General features: G+C 27.5%; 1 protein-coding gene across 2 annotated transcripts in view; it reads left to right on the top strand.

The window, feature by feature from the left end:
- The first annotated feature begins 1,562 nt into the window (after positions 1-1,562).
- LOC127279341 (kazrin) overlaps positions 1,563-26,041 on the top strand; it is a 165,294-nt gene continuing 140,815 nt past the window's right edge. For both annotated transcript variants that reach the window (XM_051301648.1, XM_051301643.1), the window contains exons 1-2: positions 1,563-1,858; positions 10,500-10,720. The gene's annotated coding sequence lies outside the window, so the exon portion shown is untranslated. The remainder of the gene's footprint in view (positions 1,859-10,499; positions 10,721-26,041) is intronic.

Genomic DNA, 26,041 nt, shown 5'->3' with positions numbered 1-26,041 from the left:
GTAGTTGAATTTACTATACTCTTCAAATTTTTAGTTGCAACTATACAATTACACCCACATAGCACGACTTCTTGCTGTGAGGTTACTGTAAGGATATCTGTAGGGTTTGTAAGGTTACCGTGTAAGCCTGCAGTAAACTTGAGGTCATCTTAAAACTTCCGCCTTACAGTAAGCTTACACAGTAAAGCTAAGGTAAGCTTACACAGTAAGGTCATGGTAAGTTTACATGGTAAGGTTGTGGTAAGCTTACACGGTAAGGTAGTTGTAAGCTTCCTTTAAAGTTACTGTAAGGTTGATGTAAGGTTACTGTAAACATAAACATGTAAATAAAATTTATTAATATTTATGCGCAGTAGTTTTCTTTGGCACATACGGCTGCGCAGTGACTTTTATTTGACAAACCCTATTGGGGTTCATAAAGTACTTTACCAAATATATCATTTTTTATACAAAAAAATTTATAATATAATATATATATTATAATATAATTATTTTTAATATATTTTCATATTACTTTATATTAACAGTAACCTTATAGCAACCTTACAGTAACCTTACGGGAAGCTTACAACAACCTTACCATGTAAGCTTACCACAACCTTACCATGTAAACTTACCACGACCTTACTGTGTAAGCTTACTGTAAGGCGGAAGTTTTAAGATGACCTCAAGTTTACTGCAGGCTTACACGGTAACCTTACAAACCCTACAGATATTCTACTTACAGTAACCTCACAGCAAGAAGTCGTGCTATGTGGGCAGTTGTTCTTAATACCTTAAGAAAGTTAATTTTACTACCGATCTGTAGTTGTATACTTTAACTACATATTTACGTAAAATCAACTATTACTTATTAACTTCTTAAAAATAGTTACATTAACTACATAAATATATGATTAGACAAACTAAAAAAGTATAGTTATTTTAACTACTTTCTAATCAACTACCCAATGATGGTTGAATTTTACGGTAACATTTTTTTCAGTGTACAACCTTACAATTAGAATTGGTGATATGCTTTATTCAGAAGTATGTCCGATAAGTTTTTAATTGACTTATCATCATCATCATCATCATCATCAAAGAGTTATTTGTTGGGTGACAGTGTCACACACAAGACTTTCAGACCATTGTCTTCGCTTATGAATGTTATTCCTTGTCTTAAAGTGCAAAACTGTTGATCACAATCAAACAAATTTTGTATTGTGTAAACAATCATATAATGAGCTTGTTTGCAGCGATTAAATATTTCATTCCGCAGCTATTGTTTTAGAAAGCAGGTCGAACGTAGAGAATCGTGCATATGATGAAGAACAATAGAATTTACAGGTATATGTGCAGATCGGCACATCGCTTTCTCTGGCGAATATTAGGGTTGCTTCGATATATATAGGAAAGAGAGCAAGCAAGTTGGCATCGTTGAGCGAATGTGTGTGTGTGTGTGTGTGTGTGGGGTAGAGAGAAGTAAAAAGGGGTTGCTCAGGGCAGGGGTGGTTTTGGATGCGCACGCGCTAACCCGGGCGGGGGCTGTCGTCGTATTCGTTGTCGTCGTCGTCGCGCTTTTAGCGCCCTAACGAACCAGTTCTCGGGAGGCACAATCCCCGTTAAGTCGCGAGTGACGTGATTCTTTCTTCACTTATTGTCGAATGCAATTATTTAGATATATACAATGCGCATTAAGACTTTCGTCTTCCTAATTAATTCTACATATATATAAGATAAGACTGATTCGAATCGTTTTTTCGCTTTCAAATTCGCGTGTTTCCTGTTTTAGTGCGTGTGAATATTTTTGAAAATTATTATTTATTCAGAACTGGAATATTTTAATTTTGTGAAGCTAATTCCAGAACAAAAATAGGTATGTCATTAATTGTTCTTCAGTTTCTAGAAATATTTTAGTTCTTTTGTCATTGAATTGCACTACGTTATATATATTCTGGAATAAATTAAGGGTACAAAGGTGACTTATGAAAATTAAATCCTATCTTATATTGGTTAAAGTATTACATATATTTTTAAATTTATATCTAAAATAAAAATTTGGGTTATTGTTAAATTTTTGTTTTTAATTTGCAAAATACAAAAATAATAACTTTAATTATAATTTATTATTATTCTTATTTTGAAAAATATAAATAATTCTCGAGATAAATTAAAAATTTTTTAAATTCAACAAAATTTACATTAAACTATTAGAATTTGTTAAGGACTCTCTGATAATTAATTTGATTTTTTTTCATTACTCTACTTCCCTCCCCTAGCGTAACAGTACTACTCAAAAATCACTTTTAAATGGAAATTTTTTAAATCAAATTCTATTGTCAAAAGTAATGAAGTTTTTTTAACAGAATAATTTTTTTTTCTTGTACTTGTTTTTCTTGTACGGAACATTTATTATTTGTCTTTTGATTAATATTTAGAGACTTATTAGCGGTTAAAGTAGTTCCTTTGCAGTAATCATTTTCAAAAGTAAAGTCAAATTTTAAGCATAAAAAGTTTATGACAACTATATAGTACACTACTTAAGATTCTTTCGCCCGACTGTACTGAATACATTGCTAGCCTCTATAAACAGACAGGTACATTTACAAGTACACCAATCACTAGCCATTATAAATGTGGCAACATAGCGACTTAATTCTAAATAGTCTAGTTTTAGTTATATATATAAAATATTAATAAAAATAAATCTCAAAAAATTTCTTTCTGAAAATCCTTTTTTTATAACATAAAATTAAGGCATATATAAAATCCAATTAATACTTATAAATTGTATTGATTTCTATTTTAAAAGATCATAATTATATAGAATTTTTAACAAATTATAATTTGAAGTCTCTCATAATTTATGATTCCACGAAACTAAATGGAAATTCTCTTATTAAAAACCTGACAAAGAAATAGAAAAATGGTACAGTACTAGTATATGTCGCTTACAGTTTACTCTCAAATCAAGGAAAAAGAAAATGCGAAACAAAGCAAGTGTAAGAAACCAGACGATGTTTAAAAGAATTTCAATTATAAGATTTGTAGAAAAGCTACCTGAAAAACAGCAGTAAGAGCAAATGAGTTCTTCGGTTTTGAAATGAAAATTTAATGCACAAAACATTGCTGGCGACAGTGCGTTCACTAATATCTCTGATGGAAATAAATTGCAATTAAGCACACGGAAGATTTTAAATTGAGAATTGCAGAAAATCTGCGAAAATCTCCAAGTTTGCAATTACATTTTCTAACTGTATATGAAAGTTTAGATAATTTTCAAGTCAATCCTGTACCTTCGCTATTAACTTATCGTCCTCTAGCGCTACTGAACGTAATTCCCATAGTTCCCACCAGGCGTCCAAACAGACCATTATAGACGATAACGGCCACATGAGTGGGCAAAGGGTTTAATTATTCATCCAATTACAATACTATTTTTCAAAATTAATCGAAGGTATCGTTTTTGATCAATATTGTTTAATTCTGTTTCAAATATTATTATTGGGTACTGTATTGATTTTGCAAAAGCGTTTGACAAGGTAAAAAATCATCATCTGCTATACTTAGCCAAATTGAAACTTTTAGGTGTGGGATCGAATTTTCTTGATTGGTTGAGAAGTTACTTATAGCAGATCGATCTCTCACAATGTTCAAATAAATCATACAAATTCATCTGAATTTTTTACAAACACTGGAGTGCCTCAAGGTTCTACAGTTGGGTCACTTTTATTTTTGTTATTTATTAATAATATAAAATATATTTTTAAATTATTGTTATTAAATTAATAGTAATGTGCTTAAGTACAGATTTATCATTTGACGATCATATTTCCCAGGCTGTTAGTAAATTCTTATGAAGGTTATAAAATTTGTCATTTCAAACATTTTTTAAAGTTATCTACCCTGAGAACTTTTCTCACTATTTTGTATATCATTAAATTATTATTAAGAGAAATTTGAGACGTTCAAAATGTGTTGGAGATTTATGCGCAGACGTATTTTCTTTATCGCGCGAGGTAAAAAGGAGAAGAATGCTAAACAATTTTAGGCCGTGGAAAGACTTTGTTTCGGCTTTAAAAATTGTTTGGAAAATTTTTTGAAGGAAACGTATGCAACGTGCTACATAAGCATTTGAAACTTTAAGTGTTTCGGAAACCCTAAAAATTCATGTTTTTTTCTCTAGAACATATGGCTGACTATTTTAATTTTTGGATGAGTAACTTACTAGGGTGTTAATCAGAATAAGCTGAAAAAACAATTTAAAAAAATTATTAAAATTAATATAAAATAAATTCAATTTATGTTAAATGTTGTTTAGAAATATAAACTTTAATTTTGAATACAATTAATATTTTATTCAACATAAAAGTAAAACAAAGCATTTATTATGCAATTTAAAATTACATTACTATACAAATATTTGTCTTAGCAAACTTAGATATACATTACATATATGTATATGAAAATACAAGACTATTTCTATAGGCATATGTAAAATCATAATTTACTTATAGTAAATTTGTGAATACATTATTAATTATTAATTGTTTTATTCAAAACTTAATGTGACAAAAAAATTACTCCACAGATTTTTCGAAAACGGAAATAGGATTCCATTTATATATACACGGAGAAAACGATTAGATTATTCAAAAATTTGAGTAAAATGGCTATAAATGCATAAATGCATACTATACTTTAGCCTAACATCTGTTTTAATCTTTAAGAACAATCTTTAAGAATTGTAATTAAATAAATATGCAAAAAACTTTTAAATATTATCAAAGGGCAAGATTCTTTTCTAATTTTAACTAAAAATTAATTATAATATTCACTATTTGCAAATTTTTAAATCGTATTTATAACATTATTATATAGTAAATTTAAAAGACATTGAGTTATTTGTTAGAAAAGAAAGGTTGCCAAGTGACATTTCAACTTGACCTTTGCTTGACCCTTGAATAGTTGAGGTTATTCTAGGGGAGAATTGTATTCTATTTTTAGATTATTCTAAACGGTCAGTGATAAATTTAAATGGCTAGGATATGTAAAAATAGCATAAATGGAAAGTAGGTGCAAGGTGCAATATATAAAATGATTGTCACCCCAGCACAATCTCTACTCCTATGTATTTATATACATTTTTTGATTCAATTACTTTTTTGTTTGCAATATTTATCAGGGGTTAATTATAAATTTATTGAAATATTAAATATATATAAAATTTTTTATAATATATTCCGAATATTTTTTTTTATTTTGACGTCTTTAAAAATCAAAGTTTGCAAGATAAATATGATTCTTTAAATCTATATATTAGTTATAGAGTAAGTTTTCCTATATATCTTTAAATATTACTCGTATTGGTCTTAAAGATCAGAATCGTTTAAAGTTATGTTATAGCCGCGGTATAGTGTTTGAGGGGAAAGTTCTGATTGTGATCTTCTATCGTCATCCAATCTATATATTCTGCTGGTTGTTCTTATAAAGTTGCCAACTTTCTCCAGTCTCCCTATATTCTTTTAATAAATTTTTATTTTCCTAACCAACGAGACGTTTTGAGTGATTCACAAGAGTTGGTGAATGAAATATTGTTTGAGAATTCTGATGCTTCTACGCAGAAAATACGTGGAAAATAGTTCAAATAAAAAAAAGACTTGGAAAATTATGATAAATCGTATGAAATGATTTTGAATTTTGTTTAAGGGAAGCTTACAGCAAGATATTGTAATAGGTTGGTTAACAATTTTTATATTAATATTTAGTAGAATTGTCATTGAACAGAAATTCTAATTAATTATAAATTCTTAAGTCAGAGATTTTATATTTCCCCGACACTTCATTTGACAGAAGTTTCATTTATTCGAATTTTCATTCGATAGAATTCTTAAAATGTCGAATTTTCATTTGATCGAACTTTCACATATCCCATCATCCACTTGGCAGAAACATTTCAGCAGGATTTTTAAAATCAACCAATCACAATTTTCTTGATAATTTTTGATTGGTTGATTTTAAAACTCCCGCTGAAATGTTTCTGCCAAGTGGATGATCTGATATATGAAAGTTCGATCAAATGAAAATTCGACTTTTTAAGAATTCTATCTATAATGAAAATTCGGATAAGTGAAACTTCGGCCAAATAAAGTTTCGGTGAAATAAAAATTCTTTGTCTTAAAAATTTAGCTAAGTAAAATTTTTGTTAAATGACAATTCTATTAAATAAAAATTAAATAAAAAAGAAATATTATTTAATAACAGTTTTCTTAAATAAGAATTTTGTTATATAGAAATTCTTTGAATTGGACATTCTATTAATAAAAATACTTTTATGTGAATATTCGGATAAATAGAAATTCGACAAAAGAACAATTCTGATAAATAAAAAATCTTTTTTACGTAAATTTTTCTAGATATAAATTTTGTTAAATTGAAATGGTGTTATTTGAAAATTCGATATATTAGAAAATCTGCTTTATTAGAGTTCAGTTAAATAAAAATTTTATAAAATTAGAATTTTTTTAAATAGAAATTTTTCGATATGAAAATTGGGCTCATTTTAAAATCTACTTTTTTTAAATGTAAATTCTATAATTTTTAATTCGACATCACGAAAATTCCGGCAAGTCTAATTTGGGGAATATTCATGCGTGCCTTTTTAAACATTAATGGATTTATATAAATCTTGGTATCTGGGGTAGTTTGGAGTTACTCATTGCGAATCTGAAGAAAGATTTTCAAAATTCAAAATGACGGATCTAATATGCCGGACAGTTTTGCTAAAAATTTAATAATTTTTTTTATGAAACTTGGTACCTAGGGGTTTTTAGGGTCGCTAATTACGAATCTGAAGTCAGACTTCTAAAATTCAAGATGGTAGGATATACTTTGATTCCCAAACCCCGACGCTTTTTTATTTCGTAGGACTGTGTTATTTAAAAATTTTTTTATTATTTTAATTTTGTTGATATCTTTATTTGTTTGTAATTATTTTTACTTTTATATACCTATATTAATAGACTCCCTAAAGAAGAAATAATTTTTTTTTAACTTAATAATTTTAACATTTCTTAATTTAAAACGAAACATCTTCTATTATATTAAGTTAACAAATTTCGAAAAACGACACCGACCCCGTGACCTCGACACCGTCCTTGAAAAATCTATTTTCAATTATTTTCAAATAAATCAAAATACTTTGCATATATGCTTTTAGAAAATCTTACAAACTATTTTTATGTAACATCTTTTTTCAATTTTAAGATAAATTTTATACAATATTAATAAGATATTAATTTAAAACATAAATTATATATATAATATACATAAACTACAATAAGTAAACAACAATAAGTACAATTTTAACCGAGCGAGCGTTAGCGAGCGAGGAATACATCGCTAGTATTTTAATTAATATGAATTTCTTTTTTATTTTTAGAAAATTATTTTTTCAAAAATTTCTAAAGATAAATATTAAATAATTTTTTTTACCTTTCATATATGAATACTATTATACTTGATATTTTTCTTGATATGAAATTTCTAATTATAGATATACCTATATGTTTTCGATTTAAAGGGAATGTAATGAAATAGTTGTAGATACAAAGTGTTGCATATTCATTGGTCATTTAAAAAAGGTCACTGAGGTCGATCTACAGGTGAACTCGTGCTTTATACAGACGATAAGGAAGCATCGTTAGCGCAATATTGTTGGTTCGGAAAAGCGAATTGCTTGAATATCTCGTCACGCGTATATTCCATAAGGGAGAAAGAAAAAAAAAGTCTTGCTCATATATAAGCAATCGATAATCGCTCTTGGTTCGAGGTTAATAATGATTTTAGTGTAAAAAAAAAATCAACGAGAATACTAATTCCTGATATGTTTTACAATGATTATCAAGGACTATATTTTTTATGAAAAAAAAACTTTATAAATTACAAGGTTTCACTCATCCCATTTCGTAAAATTGAAGGCTTATTAGAAGTCTATGGATGTAATTTTTATATTATCGATTTAAATTTCTCATGCTTCTTTTGTATCCTTTTACATGAATGAATCCTTTTATGTTCGAGTAGAATATAAGAAAAAACCCCTTAACTTAAAATGATCGCCGTATTCTATAATATTCATTTTGAGCTGCAGCTAAAATGATATACTGCTTTAACTTAATATTAATCCGCATAATAATAAGACTGAAATAGAATTAAATTAAAGAAATTTATTACATTTAATTAGAGAAATTATCTCTTTTCTTAATTTCAATTTAAAAAATAGAAACTTTTCAAAGGCCACACTAAAAACTATATGGTTAATGGCGATAAATTTAAAAATTATTGAAATAAAGTTATGAAAATTTTTTTAATATTCTTCTAGAAATTTTTTTACACACACATACACCAGAGAAACCTTTGGTTAAAAATGATAAAATTTCAAAATTGAAAATCCTCAAAAAGTATTACTATTGGGTGTGTAGAAGATATATATGATGTTCGTGACAAGTTGTAATAAAAAAAAATTGATAAATGAAAGTTTTGTGAGAGATTTATTATATATAGAATATATATGTGATGTATTTCGATATATTGAGAATAATATATCTATACTATATTATATGTGTAGATATTATATGAGGAAGAGTATAGTAATTTGTGCTATTAGTGGATTGATTACTGTTGGTCACTGTTGAAAGCAGTCTGAAACGTAATTGAGTCTCAAAGGGGGCCGATTACGGACAATACGTCGGTATACTGAGCTGACATTGCCTCGAAATGGTCTTCCCCTTTATTCAGAGCACGATGCCCCAGCAGCTTGCCTTAGACCAAAGTATATATGTACGTATGTTGGTACCGTGGTTGGTATCTCGTTGTCCCATGAATGTAATAGATGCTTGTCAAAACGGCTTGTATTACTGTTCAACTGGTTACACGAATCAATGATACTCGATCTGTACACCTACGTATATCTAATCATATAACACTTAAATGCACAAAATAATAACAACAATGTGCTGATTAATTTATTTCTTTTTTTTTAAATTCTCATCACATCGGAAATAGTATTATATGATTTATATTTTTTTTTATAAATAATACTTAAATACACGGAGAAAAAGAAATTGTAATAAATGCGATTATCACAATAATTTTGAATTGTTAGACAAACAAAAAATTTGTTGCAACAACAAACCAGATTTATTAGTTCTATATTAACAATCCGATTGTTAGTGTAATAATTTTTTTACTCCATGTTCTGGTTATTATCCAGATTTCTGATTATTACATTCAGTTTTGCTTCCTCATAGGAAGCTTTATATTGATGACACTGAACGTGAAAATGATAAATATTGATTTTAACATACATATTTCTCGAAACACCATCACTTTTTTATCGGCCAAAATACCAAGGATCCTTATCTTATAAATTTTCTAAATCCGAAAGATTGTGTAAATCCATACAAAAACGAGATTGCAAAACGAAAAGTAGGAAAGTAATATATATAACAGCTGCGACTTTGTGCTTCCCGCATGCTTCTGCCATCTGACGGCGGCAGGAGGTAATGTATCTGTCATTATATTACTTTTCGTTTTGCAAGCGCGTTTTCGTATGGATTCGCAACAATCTTTCGGATTTAGGAAATTTATAAGATAAAGATCCTTGGTGTCCGTGTTTCGTAGAGTTTTTATAGAGCGATAATTAAAGTTCTTTCCTTGCCAAAGAATTTCAGAGACCGTTCAACACTTTTAAATCAAATAAAAATTTGTTTCATTCCAATAAATGAATAAAATTGATTTAGTTAAGAGAAACAGAATTTTTATTTTAAGGTGTTTGTTCCATTTAATCAAATCATTATGTTTGCCCTAGGGTAAAAATGGACGCCATTTTCAAAGGGTAGAACAAATGAATGGCTTTTTTTACCCGGCTTTCAGATAACCTAAAAGCGCGACGTTTGTGCCTTTGAAATAAAAAAAAATATAGTAAGTAACATGGGTCCAAAGGCAGCCAATTGTTTACATATTGCTAGCAATCGTTCACGTTTCGAGCTGCAAACGCCAACGTGAACAATGCCTGCCTTTGGACCCTTGTTGCTTAATATATCCAATAAATCATTTGGATCATTCAAATAAAAATATTCAATTGAATAATTTAGTTGAATAAACCAAACGTTTGTTTAACTATGTATATAGCATAGCATTTACTTTGTTGATTCAACCAAAATTTGTCAGTTTCAAACGAATTTTTCTCTGAGTGATAAATAAAAATTATGTTGTAAAATAATGATTTTAAAAATAATTTTGAATAAGCATTAGATATATATCTTGCATTCAAATGTCAATGAGAATTGTCTTGTTTTGTTATTTCAATAAGCATCATATGAACGGGAGGCGTCAATACAGTAGTTGATTTTCAGTTTATATGAAATGGGTTTATATATATATATATATAAAGATGATAATTTTAATTATATCTATATATGAAAAGTTTGTAATGTAAGTTAATTATGTGATTACAGTGGAGAAACAGTGGCATTGAAGTGACGAAGAGATCAATATATATATACATATATAGAGGGCTGATGTTTGATACTAATCGATACGTCAGTGCAGTGTGAAACGTGGTGTTTGGTTGGCGTGGCAACCCTGAAACTTTCTCTAAATGGAATAGAAGAAAAACAATAGGAATCACTGATCGATTCTGCTCGAAGTCGAATTGAGTAGTATGGAGTAAAATAAGGTGAGATTGATAGTCTGTACATATATATATATATTTTTTTATCGGAATCATGAATGCTGCTTTTCCCGGTTTTAAGATTATCTTCTATTTTTATTTTCATTTTGTTTTTATCTTTTCTCAATTTATTATTTTTTTCAATGAAAAGTAATTAATTTAGTAAATTCTCTAAATCTGAATTAATAACTCATTTTTGAGTATAATTCAAAGATATACTGATTCATTCATTTAATTACTATGAATTTATTTGATAAAAGTTGCCAACTAAAATGGAAGCTTACTAGTTGAAGTTGTAATTTCCCGAGGCAAAATTTAAGGCCATAGGAGTAAAGTAGAGTTAAACAGAGACCCTCTTTAGCTGCTTTGAATGTGCGCAAATTTCATTTTTTTACAACTTTGGATTCAAAGTATGGCCTAAAAATTGATTAAAATATTGAAAATTTTGAAATTGCTTTAAATTCTACTAATTTTTTTAAAACGATTCAAAATATATTAATTCCAATTTTTAAAGGTTAATTAAAGAGAAATTGTATGAAAACAAATTTCATGTTGCTTTAATCAAAATAATTAAAAAAAGTATTTTTTTTAATCGAACTAGGCCCCTCCTTAGCTCCTACAACCTATGGGAGTCTAAGGGATCCAAAGGAGGGCTTATTATATAGGAGGAACTAAATTTCGACTCGGGAAAGTTGATTTTCTTACATGGTTTTATTGAAACAGATTTGTTTCGAAAACCATACAGGCTAAAAATAAATTCTTAATATTAGGATGAGATACTTTTAACATTTGTCTGGAATTAAGTTGGTAACTGATTTAGACCTAGAGAGTATCAAATTTGATTATGAATGCCCAATATATGAAGAGTATTTAATTTCAAGAGATGAAGAAATAAAGGTATATTGTTAGATTCCCCATAGGGAATTAGACGTTATCGGAGATTTGAAATATTTTGTGCATATAATAGAATTTCGATTATAGATTATAATTCGATGTATATGAAAAAGGTAGAAATTGCTATTTGTTACTGTCGAATTAATTGAACATCTTTTTATCATTTTATTGTTCCAATCTTATCTCTGCTTTGTTAGTTTGTCAATTTTCCATTTCTATATATAAGCAAAAACGTTTCTTATCGGTTTTCTTCTGCTGTTCTTTTTAGTTTTTCGACTATTATCCATATATATATATATAAAATCAGAGGCAAATTCTTGTGGTTAGCCTCTATAAGGTAATAGAAATAGAATAAATTTAATCGATTTTACATGTTGAGTTTTCAACAAAGGTAAAGCTTGAAGCTGTTTGCTGGTAAAATGATGATGCTGAGTCCTGCAATTGAAACAGGAAGTCAGAGACGACAAACATCCAAGAACTCTTCCTCAATAAGGTACTTTTGAGATGAATCAATTTCTTTTTACTATTTTTCGAAGTGTTCCTCTTTCAGAAGCTTTTGTGTTTGCCGGTCTTTTGAGATAGAATATCAATTCGAATTGGAGAGTTGAGATTAAATAGATTTCAGTTAAAACATCAATGGAATTTAAGAGATTGCATAAATTAAAAAATAGTTGAGATATGAACTTACAGTACATTGTATTTTTATTATATAAAATGAAGTTTTATTAATGCTGTAATTATATTGTTTACTATTATATTTTCCACTTGAAAATTTTGTGCTACTTAACAATGATTCCCGATTATTCTTTTGATTGTGCAATTTTATAACTTTTGGAGTTAACAGAAGAGATAAAGGTCATAGGATGCTTTTATGATAGACGACATTAGGATCGATTCAATATATTTTCTTTAATGAAGCTCAATCAACTGTAGAAGGGTTTGTAGATGATGGAATTGATAAAAATAGCCAATCATGCATTCATGTGGATGTTGAAAGGAATATAAAAAAGATTGCAGAAAAACATTTTTTAGAAATACAAATAACATGTTCATAAGTTGGAAAAATTATGCGGATTTGAAAGGAAATTTTACATCGTTTCGATTAAAATGTTTTCTTTTATTTGTCAGCAAAGGATGCATTAACGATTAAGAATACAAAAAAAGATAAAACTAACTGACAGTTTAGGATATAGAAAAAAAAAATTAACAGATCTCACAATTCATATAATAGTTTAATGAAAAAAGTAATAATTATAATTCTCTCATTCTGTATAGTGAAAGAAAATATGAAAACCTTATATAACAGAGTATTCGATTCGTACGATTCACCAACCTTTTCGTTTGACCTATTTCTACTTTTCTTTCTTCCTTCTTATTCTTTATGTTATATATCTATATAGTATATTATTGACACAGAACTAAGAAAAGAAATATTGTGCCTTATATTCTCCCTTCCAAGAAACTAATATACTTATCTATATAGAAAAAAAGGAGATGAAAAGAGAAATATTGATATATAAAAAAAGTAAAGAGGGGCAAAATAAAAATTAGAGCACTTTCAACTTTAAAATATGTTTGAAGAGAATTGAGGAGAGAATGTTTTGACGACTTTTCTAGTTTGAAGTAGAAAATTGTCTGACATCGTCAAAAAAAAAAAAAAATTTCAAGATCCTCTTATAATGACGTCAAAACTGTTCTCTTCTATATTTAATAACAAGAGCTCGAGATATTCGGATTCATTTTATAATGAATTACGAGTACCGTCACAAGCTCATTACTTTAGGAAATTTCGACATGAAAGCTTTTGAAGAAGAAGCATACACATATATGTATAATACTAAAATATATTCGTGCATTTTCTTGTTAGATAAAATTTTTCAACAAGGCCATATAAAATTTCATCTTTTCAAATTTGAAACACTTTTACATTTGAAAATGGTTTTTCGTCTTATTAATGCAGTTTTTTAATTTTGAAAAGCTGGTATTTCTTTCTTTTATCAAAATCATCAAAAATGTAAAAATCGATTTTTTTGTGGGTTTTACCTTTTTTAACACATGTTACTCCAGAAACAATAACTTGGGTGAGAAAAATGGGTATAAAAATATAATACACAATTCTCACAATCTCTTTCTAAGTGCAACCGTATCAGAAGATATTTGTGCCAATACGAAATCATAATGAGTTCGCAACAAAAATGAGTTCAAGTTTTTTATGTGATATATATCAAAGTTGACTGTAGTTTTAAATATTTCTTTCTATATATACGAAATAAGTCTTTCAATGTTTGTGTGCTAGTAAATTATTCATGGAATATGAAAAAATGGCCTCTTCCTATGGAGCTTTTATATCCTTAAGCTCTTGTACTCGCCAATCTGTTGAACCTCGGTGAGTACGAGGAATAGAACCGTCAATTAAGGGGCTTAAGACTCCAGGTTATTTTGCACTAACACGTAAACAAAACTTAAGAGCATTGTTAGTCGACCAATATATCGAGTCGATCAGTTTTTATACGCCACACCACTGATCCCTTCACCAATAATAATAAAAATTTTCCTACTCGACGGAGAAAGCATGTGCATCACGAAGAAAAAAAAATTAGGTGATACAGCTAACTCTTAGCTATTTCAGATAATTTTAATTGCTATTATATGGATAGAAATTTTATTAGCTATTTCTGCTAACTGATGTTAGCTGGAAAACCTAATAATTTAGCTAAAGTAACTAATATCGAGCGCAAATTATTAGCTGATGTAATGACTAATGATTAGCTGTGTTGGCTATTTCAATTTATTGTAGCAAAATAAAATAATCTGTCCTATAATTAAAGAAAAAAATTTTTTCAGAGAAACTGCACTAGTTCTTCATTCAATAATTTTGAAGTTTACACGCATGGACTTGCTAATCCTTAGCTATGGCAGCTAAGAATTATTATTATTATTATTATTATTTTAAAATCCGTTATATCTAATCTCTGGGTGCTCCTCTAAAATATGTGAAATTAAAAGACCAAAAAATTTTCATCAATATAATATTGTTTTTTAGGCTTCTAAAAAACCTCCTAATATAAATTTTTACTATTGCTTCCTCGTAGAGGATATACTTTGTAGTCCTTTCGTTTATAAAATTTTTAGAAATGGTGAAAACAAATTTTCCTCTATATAGAAACATTTTATATGAGATCTTGATCAATTGTCCGGATGTATGTATGTTTGTGTGTGTGGATCATTTTTGTGAACTAGATATCTTTAACAGGTTTTAATGGATTTGGGTAAAATTTGGTAGGCTTATTTATCACATTAATCTCTCAAAAATGACGAGAGGATTTTTAAAAATACCACAAAAAAAAATTTTATCGTCGTTTCTCAAAAAATTTTTTTTTAATTGCAAAATTTTTTAAATAGAAAAATTTAAGGTAATACATAATATAATCGTCTTCCTTACGTCAAGACGAATCGATTGGTATATATAAAGTACTCTCTAAATCTGAATTAGTAAAAATGTTTACTAATTTGAATTAGTGACTCACTTTTTGCTTCTGAATTAGTAAAATTTTATTAATTAGGTATTAGTAACTTTTACTAACAATTAGTAAAATTTTACTAATTCAGAAGCAAAAAGTGAGTCACTAATTAAAATTAGTAAATATTTTTACTAATTCAGATTTAGAGAATATAGGTTTGATTAAAATTTAAAGAATTAATGAAAGTTAAAGAATCAAAATTTCACATTTTGCTAAAAAATGTTATGTATTTTCTTAAATTCATGTTTATATATATGAAATAATTTTATTCTCTGCATTGAAACGAATTGGTTGATATATATAAAGTATATATTTGATTTAAATATTTTTAAGAATTAATAACAATTGAAAAATCGAAAATTTATGTTTTAACTAAAAAATTTTGTGTTTTTTTTTAAATTCAAGTTAATACATAAAATAATTGTATTCCTTGTATTGAAACGAATCGATTCGTATATATAAAGTATATTATGTTACACCCAAAATGATTAAAAATTTTCTTAATTTTTGAAAACATTTAATTAATTTAAAACAGTTTTCAACTCAACATTTTTCAAATCAATCAATTGAATGGGAGAAATTCATAGCTTCCTCCACAAGGAAGCAAAATAATTATGAAATAAACATAAAGGACCCCCTCCTTGTTTTTTATAATACATGATATTTACAAACGTGAGTTTAGAAATGTTTTTCATTTATTTAAAAGAAGGTATACTAAAACCGAAGTTTCAAGTTTGTATTAGATAAGAAAAAACGATAACTTAAACTATATATATTGCGAAGAAAAGAGGAAAAACATTGAATACTGAATTGTTGTTTAAGAATAAGTGTTTACGTATGTGTTCTTAAATAAAATTTTAAAAAGGTTCTTTAAGCAGACGTTTACTTTATAGTAGGGTCTTGAAGAAGAAAAGTGATTTTTCACAGAAAATTTGAACACTTCGCATTTTACTTGAGCCTTTGGGTCGAGAGGAATTTGTTGAAATGTATAACAACGATGTAGCATTATGTACTTCCCCTTTTATGGTTTTAGCAATTTAGTCACGTTCCTAAACTCTAGAATGATTCTAACTTTTTTGACGACTGATGTTTTTATATAAATACTTACAAGTATTCAAATTATTAAAATTTTATCTAAATTTTGAGGTTATGTTCGTTTTTTGGTTAGGGGAATTTGAAGTAATGTTTGTTGGACATAGCCTCAAACCAAACGGTCCCTTGACCTATGTCCATGAATTTTGAGGTTATGTTTGAACTAAGGTCTTGAATCCTGCTGGAAACCTATACCCTAGAATTATGACGCTGAAGTTACCAACGTTGAATCGACAAAAAGAATTTTTTTTTCCTATAAGATTGAATATTTCCCCGCCTTAATTGCGGATTTTTAGTGTTTAAGGTTGTATTTGGGACCAAAATAAAGAAGTTTCAATTTTAAAAAATTGGTTCTTGGCCTTTAAACTAATCTGAAAACGAAAAATTCGTTTGTTGATTCGTCGAATCAACGTTGGTAACTTCAGCGTCATCTAGAATTTTGAGGTTATGTTTGATTTCTGACCTTGAATCTTGGAGACCAATAGAATGTTAATTCCATCATTTTTCACATTTTCAGTTATTTATCTTTAAATAAAGGCTCCCATTATATATCCCACAGACTATAAAAAAAGACTACATAAAATTACGTGTAGAATGAGCATGAAATAAAATGTTAAATTTTAAACTATTTCTTTGATATCCGGAAATTCAGTGATTATTATTATAAGAAAAACTCTAAAAAAACGCTTTTGTTTATTGTTGCCATAAAATTCTTCGGAAATGTAATTGTGTGTCTTCGTATGACATAACTGAAGATAAGGCGCGAAGTATTCCGAGTGGTTCGGGCGAAATTAGACGCATATATGTCTCTACTTCTTCAAATCGAAAAGCTCTTTTTTTCTTTTTTTGACAAAAATACAATCTTTTAAAGAAAACATTTATTTTTTCATGAAAAGTTTTGTAAACTGTTTATATTTTCAACTATAATTTTTTTAATTAAGATGATGATATCGATCATTCCGAGACTTTTGTAAATATATTTAAAACAATATATGACAAAGACAAAATTTCCGTTCGATTTAAAAAAATTTTGTTTTAATATTTGAATTACAGACCAATATACAGTTGATCAAATTTGCAGGGTTAAATTAATCCATGTCAGTACCAACCGCATGTCAACCCTGAGGGTTAAAGAAAATACTATATATTATGCCTCAAGGAAGGGCAAGCTGTGTTTATGTGCCAAGCACAAGGTTCAATATTCCATGCGATATATTTCATGATTTTTCATGCAAACAATAAAAATAATGTATAATAATAAAATTTTATGTATATTTACAAAAAATTTTCCGATTTTCTTTTTTATTATTATTACTGTGAAGAAATAAAAATTCTTAACTTTTACTGTTTTTTAAATAAAAAAAGGAATTTCAACTTTAAGTTATTTGTTGACGACTGCACTGAGAAAAATAATTATGCAGAGCAACCAAAATATTTGTTTGAGTCAATCAAAAAATTTGTTTGGTTAGCTCAACCAAATTTTTTTGTTAGGTCAACAAAAATGTTTGGTTGTTCAAACAAACAGTTTTTTTGTAAAATTAAAAATTTTATTCTATACTTTATTTCTTTTCTTTGTATCTTTTTTATTTATTTCATTATTTATTTATTATCAATTTAAAGTTTAATTTATATTTATCCAATTGAAATAATTGAAATATTTGTGGACGTTGAAAAATCTCATCTCCGTCTGGGATCGAACCTCTGTTTTAAAACTGAAGGTAGGGAGCACTAACCACTGGACTACCCATTCTTGTGAGAAATTTAAATTAACTGTTCAGCCATGAGCTGAGAGCGCGAATCAAATTATTTAGTTGTCGCAACCAAATTTTGGTTAGGAAAAAAACGATCATTTGGTTTTTTAGACCAAACTATTTTGTTGTGTTAACCAAATTATTTTGTTGTCGTAACCAAATTTTGGTTAGAATTTAAAAATGTTCAACCAAATAATTTTGTTGTCCTAACCAAATGTTTCGTTGAGATAACTCTACGACTTTGTTTCAGCCAACCAAAATTTTGTTACAAGAACTAAAATTGCCTAACCAAACAATTTTGTTGCAAACACTAAATTTTTTTTCTCAGTGTGTCAAGGTTTTACGTATAATTTAAAATGAAAATTAAATAAGTGTTTACTAAAATTTCCAGAAGATTAAAATAGTCGTTGCTATTTTCCAATTTTGCTAAATTCCAAACTATTTCGGCAGTGAAAACTCACTGATTCAAATTTAGAGAGTATATGTACATCGTGGAACATTGTCATGAAGAAGCCATTGTAAAGCGTGGCTTTCCCCCGTATCACAGTGTGAATCGTAAATGAAATATAAATGATTGTATGAATTACGTGCAACACGCAAAAGTCCTCCTATCCACACGCTTCCGCCTATCTGCATCTCTTCCGCAATATCTACTGTCGTATACCATTGTATATACATATATAGATGGTATATACACACATTATTTGCACACTTTTAGAGTTTATATATTTTCGAGAATAAACACAATTCGTTAAACGAAAATACCTTTCAATTACGATACATTCGTTCATCCGCATAAATCTGTAGAAGTGAAAATCATGTGCAACATAAAGTAACGATATCGTGAGAAATAAATTACTCATATATACACATATATATATGTACATTGAAAATCAATTGGTCATCCACTATATACTTTCTAGTTAAATGATTTATTACCACTGCATACCCCAAGTCAATAACTTTATTCTGTAAATATTACAATACGTATTAATGGATTTATAATTGAAAAAAAAAATTAGAATATTAATATTGTAAAAAAAAATAATAAGTTTTTGTATAAAGAATAAAAAAAAAATTGTTTAAAAAGAGAGAATTTTAAATATAATGAAAAATTTATCTTTTATAAAAGAACAATATTCAAAGGAAGATTTAAATCAAACTTTCTTCAGTGACTTCATTTTCTTGATGGTTTCATTACTGTAAGGACTTTTCATATTGAAAAAAGGTGATTCACGATTCTTGTAATTCTCCTATTCTGAATTCAACCGAGTATTTTTATAAAGTTAGGGTGAACGTCAAGTGTCGTTGCTTTCACTATATATAAGGGTGAAAACTCTGTAGATTAGAAAATTACATCATTTTTTTATACAGAGAAAATAAAACCTAAGAATTATGTTAAATTTTGAATGGACAATTATTCTTTTCAATTGGTAATTTTGAAACTCGTCAAAATTTAATAATAATTTATTTTATTAACAAGAGAATGTCATCAAGGGAGAATTTACTAATCGAAAAACTGTACAATGGAATCCTTATTACGCTTATTACATTACTCTATTATTACATTTATTACAAGTATTATCGTTTATTACAGGGTATTATGCTTAAATACACAAATACTACTCAGTATTACGCAGTATTATAGAAACACAGTGCTTCACATTACACTTTATTGATAAATCGGAAAGTGACAATTTATTCAATTACTCTCTAAATCTGAATTAGTAAAAATGTTTACTAATTTGAATTAGTGACTCACTTTTTGCTTCTGAATTAGTAAAATTTTACTAATTGTTAGTAAAAGTTACTAATAATTAGTAAAATTTTACTAATTCAGAAGCAAAAATTGAGTCACTAATTCAAATTAGTAAACTTTTTTACTAATTCAGATTTAGAGAGTATAACAAAATAATGTTTTAATAACATAAATATTATGTAACAATCAGTAACAGTATTTGTGAGTTAATTATTAGTGCAACAACTTGTTTCCCTGTTGGCCCAATAAAATTTTTATAAAAAATTAAAAAAAAAACTTACAATTCAATTAGAATTTTGTACTAAACTGAATTTTTAATTTACAATTAATTTTTTTGGTTTCTATATATTATATTTATTTAGAATTGTGTAGTGAATATTTTCTTGTCTTGTATTTAAACTGTGAGGGAAGGTCATGTGAATGACTTCTATTTAACAAGATCAACAAAGGATATGAAAAGTATGTGAAATTTTGTAATCTAATCGTTACGTCATTAGTTTATTTGACAGTATCTGTTGCCCTGTATCCGGCAAGTTATGCCAACTACTTGAATTACCAGCAACAAGTCATTTCCGGTTACCATCCCTCAGCAAATCGTTTAAGTGCCCATATATCTATTTTCTTGGTGCGAAAGTATTTTTTTGGCAGGTTAGACATATTTATGACTTTGTAATTTATTATTCAAGAGTGCTAATTATTTATATATATATTATAAAAAGATTTCGCCGCCGCCGGTTTCAATAGCTGTACTAACCATGTCAAAAACATATATAGGTTAAAAACGAATATGTGAAATCACAACAATCACATGACCTTAAAATGATAAAAGAAAGATTATTTTAAAAATATATTAAATATGTATTATGAAATAATAAATGTAATATCTCGTGTAGAAAATGAAAACTGGTCCTACCTTGGTCCTATCTATTTTGCCCTATTATTAACTAGGTCCAAGTTTGGCATTCTAGCTTGGTCCTACAATGTTTTGTGATGCGATTTTAGCCTGGTCCTAACTTGGGTGCCTAGTTAGAACTAGTTTTAATAATAAATAATTTAAAAAATTAATTTTAACCACAATTAATACTAACTTTCTAGAAGGAATATCCTGTAAGTTTTAAAATTAAACTCTGAGAGTTGAATTAAAATTTGAACTCTATGGGAATCGAACCCCAGACGAATGACCTAAGAAACCTAACGACCGCGGCTATCGAATCTAATTATATATTTTTATTTGATTTGTCTATATAAATTTTCACTATATTTTTTTAATTCTATTTTATAAAAATACTTGATATCATCCAGAACTTTCACTGTAAGTGTTATATGTTGTCAAATAATGGATTTAAAACATTATACTGCATTGTTTAATTGTTTAAACCTTTAAATTAATAACTACTAAGAGAAGGTAACAAATTTATAAAATATATTATATTAATTAATTTATATTATATTATATTATTTGGCAATATATATAACAATTAAATAAATTAACAAATGTAACTATGGAAAAATGTCTTTTAATATTTATTGCAAATTAATAAATAATTAAAACCATATAAATAATTATCCATTAATTAAATAAGTATTATCTGAGAATGTTTTACAAATCCTAAATTAAATTACTTTTTTCCATAAAAAATTTTCTAACACTTAACTAGATGTTCTAGCTAAGTCCAAGATAGGACCAGTCTAGAATATATGTATAAGCAGCCAAGGTAGGACCAATGTTGGTCCAACAATCGGTTTAGGCATACGTTGGTGATTTCTTCACGGGATTGTAAATAAATTATTAATTTAAATCTATAATCTACTATCTCCAAACTTAGTGATATGTGTATAAAATTATATTATATTAAATATTAAATTAATTGAGTTATGATATTTGAAAACAAACACGTGTGGAATTCAATGGAGTGCTACAGAGAGTGTGACTTCAATATTAAATCAAAGCTGTACACTAGTATCGCTACTTTACCTATTTGCATCGCCAATATGACACTCGACAAGAAAAGGGACCATTTGGTAAAGAAATTTAATTAGGTTATATTTAGTGATAGTTTACCTTGATAAAATGTTTATAATTAATTAAGTAAAATTAAAACTAGTTTTTATTAAATTTTTCGAATGTTAATCAAGACTTAAACATAAATATATTTTTTACTAAGAGTAGATTCTTTTTGTGTATTTTTACTTCAAAAATCACAAACATAACCTAAAATTTTTTAACCATAAGGTCGCTTTTTGCATGGAGCGTGAAGCATTTTAAAACCTAACGTTCAAATAAATATTTTTCCTGTTAAATAAATTCTAATTACTTTTGTTATCAACAGCCTTGAAAGAAAAAATTCTAAACTTTAGGATGGTAAAAAGAATTTTTAAAAATATTATATTTAATTTATATAAAAAAGTTAATTAAACTTTAAATTCTCTCAAAATACGTTGCCTCGTAGATTTTAATCAAATTCTATGTCAAAAGAAAGTTAAGGTGGGGCATTCTATAGGAAATTTTCATTGAAAATTTTTTTTTGTCCGAAACATTTTTTTCGAAATCTATATGAAAAAAAGGAAATACGTATTTTTTTATTTTTTTATTTGATGAAAATGAAGGAAGTTATGATTTTTTGAAATTTAACGTCAACGAAGAAAGTGTGTTTTTGGAACATTTTTTAATCTATTGTACTAAGAAATTAAAAATTATGCTATATATGAAATTTGTTCATTTTTTCTCAAATTTTTCAAATATGTGCTCAAAAATAACGTACCTGTAACAGAAGCAACAAAAAAGTTGAAATTAAACTTATAAAGTTAGTTTTCTCAAAAGAGACACTTTCGATTTTTAATTTTTTTTTTTGCATTACAATCTCTGATGATTGAAGAATTTTTTCCCCTATCTGCGAAAGTGGTATTTTTAGTTTTTAAATTACTATTTATAATTTTTTTCAGTACGGCTCACAGAATTTAAGCATTTTTTCTACAAATATAACCTTTTTCCATTAAAATTCATTTGTTTTTTTTTTAATTTTCATAAAAACATGCTAAAAATCGTTGCGTCAAGCTTAAAAATTGTAAATAGTCCCAAGTAGAAATGTGCCACTGGCATAGTACTGACGCAACACTGCCAGTCAGTATAAAAGTACTGACTGCCGTACTGGGCCAGTAGTGGACCAACCCTGGCTGGTAACGCTGTCCAGTACTGATTTTGTCCCGCTCACCAGTACTAACGTAGTACTAGAATAATACTGGCAAAGTACTCATCCGGACTTAAAATTTCACTTTTTTACAAAATGCTAAAACACGCTTTCCAATGCAAATTTCATCCTTATTAGCTTATTACTCCCATTTTTACCACGAACAGGTAATGTGAAGCCAATAATAGTTAATGTTATTTAGAATATATAAAATATTATTAACAATAAATAATTAAAATAAAAATTATCATTTATATTAATTAAATTATTTTATTTTTAATAAATTATTTTACAAAAAATAATTTGTGTTGTAAATTTTTTTATTTTTTTAAATTCATAATATTTAATTTTTTTTACTTTGCATTTATACTTAATTTAATAATTATTTAATAATTGATATTACACATAAACAAATATTGTACTTATAACACTTAAAACTAAGAACGAAAAATCTCGCACGCATGGGGGATCGAACCCTAAACCCTTAGAACGCAAGTCAGATACGCATACCGCACTGGCTTGAAGTGCTGACTTGAAGTAGTTCACCTAATACAAAAGTTTTGATTTCAAAGTTTGTATTATCTATTGATCACGAAAATAAAATGAATTTATTCTTAAATTTTTTAAATTCACAAAATTTTTTCAATTTTTACAAAGATTTAATGAAATAAAACTGGATATCAATTTCAGTTAAATATTTTTAATAAATTATTTTTACTGTAAATAATATTAAAACAGACAAAAATGATTGATGAATTACATAATTAAAAATAAGTTAATAAAAGACGACTGTAAAATATGAATGGTAAAAAATTTTTTAAATTTAATATTTAATTATTAATAATATTTAAAAATTACAGTGAAAAAATTACATTTGCTTTATTTTTAAAACTATTAGAAAAAAATTCTCAACTTATTGTTATTGTATGCATGATAAATAACTTAATGCACATATTTCAATGAGTACTAAAATAACTAAAAAAACATAAATATATTTTATATAGGTATATAATAATACATTACAATTACATCCAAAATTTTGAGGGAAAGTATTCGAAAGAAATTAATATACATTTTTTTAAATAAAAAATCATCGTTTTCTACCTATTGGAATAATTTAAAGACTTTTTCATTTAATGTTTTTTATCACCGACATAGTACTGATTCGGTGTGAATGACAGTGTACTGCCAGTACTGGTTTTAATATTTTTTTACCTCCGACATAGTACTGATTCGGTGTATTAGTCAGTACACTGCCAGTACCGACAGCCAGTATTGGATCAGTACCATGCCGATGTTTAATTACGGCGAGCTACGGATATTTCTACTTGGGGTAATTTAAAAACTAAAAGTACCACTTTCGCAGGTAGGGGAAAAAATTCTTCAGTCATCAGAGATTGTAATGCAAAAAAAAATTAAAAATCGAAGGTGTCTCTTTTGAGAAAACTCACTTTATAAGTTTAATTTCAACTTTTTTGTTGTTTCTGTTATAGGTACGTTATTTTTGAGCACATATTTGAAAAATTTGAGAAAAAATGAACAAATTTCATAAATAGCATAATTTTTAATTTCTTAGTACAATAGATTAAAAAATGTTCCAAAAACACACTTTCTTCGTTGACGTTAATTTCCAAAAAATCATAACTTCCTTCATTTTCATCAAATAAAAAAATACGTATTTCCTTTTTTTCATGTAGATTTCGAAAAAAAATGTTTCGGACATAAAAAATTTTCAATGAAAATTTCCCATAGAATGCCCCAGGTATATATTTTAGTTTTTATTTCCGTAAAGAGTTTAATAAAAATTTTAGAAAACTTTGAGAAATTAATTAAAATTTATTTTAAATTTAAATGATCTGTTATTATATTTTCAAGACAATCAACGTTATCTACAGTTTTTAATTATTAATTTTGCCAAGACGCCAAGTTATTTTATGGAAAATAACTAAACCTAAAAAAATAGTTCAATAACCCGACAAGTAAATTTTATAATTCTCATTAGGAAAAACTAAAACCAGCTCAGGAATTCCATTGTTACTTTACAGCAACAAGAGACCGCGTAGAGGGGGGATAAGGATAAACACCATTATTTAGACAAAATTTATAACAATAACACTATTTATTAATATTCACTTCAAAATTTAGAAAATGTTAAATAATGTCAGAAGGCCGAAAGACAAGATTTAGTTTTTATTTATACAATTATACTTTAATAATAATGAGATTGATTCTAAAGGAAACGACTCCTAATTAATTTATTGGGACTCACCGTCCATTAAAGACAACAATGTCACTTCGTCTCATTTTTATAATTTTAAATTTTAATTATTTTACACGAAAAAGAATAGTACACAACTTGACTCTACAACCACCAGGATGAGAGTGAGAGTAAAATGGCTGACGAGTCAAACTCGAAAACGTCGCTAAACAGCGGCCTCTTTCCTCGGTGTCATTGAGATTAATTAATATTCAATAATATAATAGCCGCGACTGATAATTAATACGCAGTCGTTGGTAACGCATATTCCTATACTATCCGATGTTAAATTGATTGATGCGCGAAGTCCATAGGAAATTGACTGTCATTATTGATTTGACAGATTGTCAACAAAACAGCAATTTCGTCTTCCTGGTGTTCTTGAATATTCGGGACTCTCATCCCAATATGTACACCAGAAAGCTCTTCCCTTGATGACTTCTAATTTCAATGATAAATAGTGATGTTCTCAACGTCTTTGTGACCCGGAGAGAATCCTCAATGCCTCGCGAGAGTTGTCATAACAGAACGAAAGGACAAATCAGAATCGAATTTATATTTATTACAAGTCGACTATTAATCAGACGATTTTGCAAGTTGGTTTATTAATTCGTGAATTTATTATTTAAATAAAATAAACTGAGTATCATAAAAAAAACTATTTTTATAATATATAACATTTTACAGCCATTATGGCTGGATTCCCACCCTGGTGTCGTTTATTTACAAAATTTATTATTTTTAAGTCATTTGTACGCGACAAAATACCGCGTTACAATAGATTGAGCTAAAATTTTGTGGAGAAGCCAAAAATAGTATTAGAATTCGTTGTCATGTACTAGAGTATATTAATATTTTGTCAAAA

This window comes from Leptopilina boulardi, unplaced genomic scaffold (genome assembly GCF_019393585.1).
Source record: "Leptopilina boulardi isolate dan_hultmark-lab unplaced genomic scaffold, ZJU_Lbou_2.1 LbouV2_216, whole genome shotgun sequence".
NCBI classification, from domain to species: Eukaryota; Metazoa; Arthropoda; class Insecta; order Hymenoptera; family Figitidae; genus Leptopilina; species Leptopilina boulardi.
The sequence above is the reverse complement of the archived record's forward strand: the minus strand, read 5'-3'. Positions and strand labels throughout refer to the sequence as shown.